The sequence below is a fragment of the Pteropus vampyrus genome, unplaced genomic scaffold (genome assembly GCF_000151845.1).
Source record: "Pteropus vampyrus isolate Shadow unplaced genomic scaffold, Pvam_2.0 Scaffold327, whole genome shotgun sequence".
Taxonomy (NCBI): domain Eukaryota; kingdom Metazoa; phylum Chordata; class Mammalia; order Chiroptera; family Pteropodidae; genus Pteropus; species Pteropus vampyrus.
In genome coordinates, this window is record NW_011889108.1 from 1,214,553 (window position 1) to 1,217,718 (window position 3,166).

The following is a 3,166-nucleotide window of genomic DNA, read 5'->3' on the forward strand; positions in this document are numbered from 1 at the left end:
GGAATGTAAACAAGGTTTGTGTATTCAGTAAGGAATCTAAACAAAGTTTGTGCTTGGGTAATAAATTATAAAAGAGGTAACAAAGTTTTTTAAATCAGGCTTTTTGTCTTTGAGCTTTTTAACTCTAGTAGTAATGGATGTCTCCACATGTGAGACATCCATTTTTTCACATGAGAGATTTATCTCCTGCTTTTAGAGGGACAGAGAGGTCAGAATATTCTCGCACCGACAGTTCCTTAAGTATCTTTAATTCAAAATAATCAATATGCCATTGTGGGATATCTTGGGGCATCTTGCCTTGGACCCTGACAATAAATTTTATGATAAGTGTGTGTTGAATTTTATAAGAAAGCACCAAACTGTTTTTTAAAGTTATTTTACAATTTTGAATTTTCAAAAGCAAAGCATAAGGGTTCCAGTTACTCTATTCAGGGTTTTGTTGTTTATTTTGTTTTAATTTTAAGCCATTTTAATAAGTATATAGCAGTCATTATAGTTTTAACTTTCATTTATTAATTATTAATATGTTAAGCATTTTTTCATATGCTTTTTTCCCCAACAAATTTATATCTTCTTGATGAAGTGTCTATTTAAATATTTTGCCATTTTCTCATTGTACCTCCTTCCCCTGCAGTTTTATTGAAATAAAATTAACATACAGCATTGTATAGGTTTAAGCTATGCAGCATAATGATGTGACTTACATATTGTGAAATGATTACCACAATAAGTTTAGTTATATCCATAATCCCATATAGATACCAAAAAAAAAAAAAAGGAAATAAATATATTTTTCCTTTTGATGAGAACTTTTAGGATCTACTCTCTTAGCAACTTTCGGATACATCACACAGCAGTGTTCACCACAGTCATCATGTGGCATCTTGCACCCAGCACTTATTTATCTTACAGCTGGAAGTTTGTGCCACCTTTGACCACTTTCATCCAGGAAAAATATGGAACATTTTACAAATTTGCATGTCATTTATGTATAGGGGCCCTGCTAGTCTTCTGTTTTAGTCCCATTTTTAGTACATATGGTGCTGAAGCAAGCCAAGCACTCATTTCTTTTCTTTTTGAATTTTGAGAGTTCTTTAAATATTCTGGAACAGCAACCAATCTTTCCTCAAATATGTGTTTTGCAAATATTTTCTCTTAGCTACAGCTTGTCTTTAATTTTTTTAACAATTTCTTTATAAAGCAGAAAATTTTAAATTGATAAAGTTTAATCTTCAATTTTTTTTTCCTTTTATATACTATTCTTTTTGGATGATATCTAAGAAATTTTACCAAACCTGCAGTCACAGAGATTTTGTATTATTTTCTTCTATAACTTTTCTCATTTTAGGTTTTCTATTTAGGTCTATAACCTAAGATGATTTTTACATCAGTCAAGGTTCATTTATTTTGAATTTGAATGTTCAACTGTTACAGTGACTTGTTGAAAAGACTTTCTCCATTGAATTGTCTTTGTGCCTTTGTTAAAGATCAACTGTCCATACAGAGATGTGTGAATCAATTTCTGGGCTCTCTATTCTTTTGCGCTAACCTTTGTATCTGTTTCTTCATCAACGGTAGTTCCATAAGAAGACTTGAAATATGATAGCATGAGTCCTCAACTTTGTTCCTCTTTTCCAAAATTGTTTAGGATATTAACGTTCCTATGACTATCAATGTAAGTTTTAGAATCAGTGTATCAGTATCTAAAAATATTCTATAGTGATTTTCCTTTGATTTGTATTGAGTCTCTAGATCAGCTTAAAGAGAATTTGCCCACTTAACAACACTGAAACTTCCAACTCATAAAGTGATTTGTAGTTTTCAGTATACTGATACTATACATATTTTGTTGAATTTATACTTAAATATTTTATGTTTGTCAATACTATTATAAATATTAATGTTTTAAATATAAATTGCCAATCGTTCATTGCCTATACAAAGAAATATAATTTACTTTTGGTTATTTACCTTGTATCTTGCCTCCTTATTAAATTCACTCATTAGTTCTAGTAACTTATTTGTAGATTCTTGGGATTTTGACATAGTTACTCTGGATATTATTTCTTCCTTACCAATCTATAAGCTTTATATTTATTTTTGTTTTTCTTGCTTTATTGTACTAAGACATCTAATATGATGTTGAAAAGGAATTATGAGAGCATGATGTAGATTTTTTTTAAGATATATTTTATTGGGTTAAGTAAACCTCTTTCTATTTTTAGTTTGTGGACAGTTTTTAATCAAATGACCATCAAACATTACTTTTTCTATAGAATTTGATTTCTAAATGTTGACCTAATTTTGCATTTTAAGGGCAAAATTCATTTGTTAATGATGTACTTTCCTTTTTTTTTTTTAAGTTACTGGTTTTAATTTACTATTATTTTTTGAGGATTTTTGTGTCTCTCTTCATGAGAGATATTGTAATGTCTTATCTGGTTTGGTTTCAGGAAAATGCTGGCTTTATAGAATAATTAGGGAAGTGTTTTCTTATTTTCTATTTTCTAGAAAGTTTGTGTTCAATTAGTATCATTTCTTCCTTAAATATTTGATAGAATTTTCCAGTAAAGTGATCTTGGGTCTAGAGTTTTCTTTATTAGAAGGGTTTTAATAACAAATTCAATTTCTTTAATAGAGATAGAACCATTCAGCTCCTCTATTTCTTCTTGAGTAAGCTTTGGTAGTTTGTGTCTCTCAAAGAATTTTTCTATTTTATCTAAATTTTTAAATGTACTATATGATTAATAATTATTATATGGTAGAGAAGGATTCTCGTGATCTGACCTCTGCCAAAAATTTACAATTTTATCCCTCTTATCTCATCTTGCAATTCAATCATTTCAAGTCATTTGTCCTCGGACAAGTACTGCCCTTCCTCACCTTGCCTTCCTGTCCCATTCCTACCTCTGGAGCTACTCATCTCTTAGGAGGGGCCCAGGAATCTGCATGCATGCTTAAGTTTAAGACACACTCAGCACTAAGGACTGAGTGTGACTTCTGATGGTAGCCTGTGCAAAGCGTACAGCTTCCACTTATTTCTTTAGGATGCTTGCTCTTGGAACCTAGCCATTGTGTGAGAAAGCCTGAATTGGCCTACATAGAGAGGTCACATGGACAGGCCAACTACATTTATTTCTGCTTATAATCCAGCTGTGGTTCCAGC

The 3,166-nt window shown here is 31.0% G+C and overlaps 1 non-coding gene across 1 annotated transcript; it reads right to left on the reverse strand.

The window, feature by feature from the left end:
• Positions 1 to 950: 950 nt before the first annotated feature.
• LOC111730683 lies at positions 951 to 1,052 on the reverse strand. The gene has a single exon (XR_002776785.1). It is a non-coding gene; the product is annotated as a U6 spliceosomal RNA (small nuclear RNA).
• Positions 1,053 to 3,166: the final 2,114 nt, after the last annotated feature.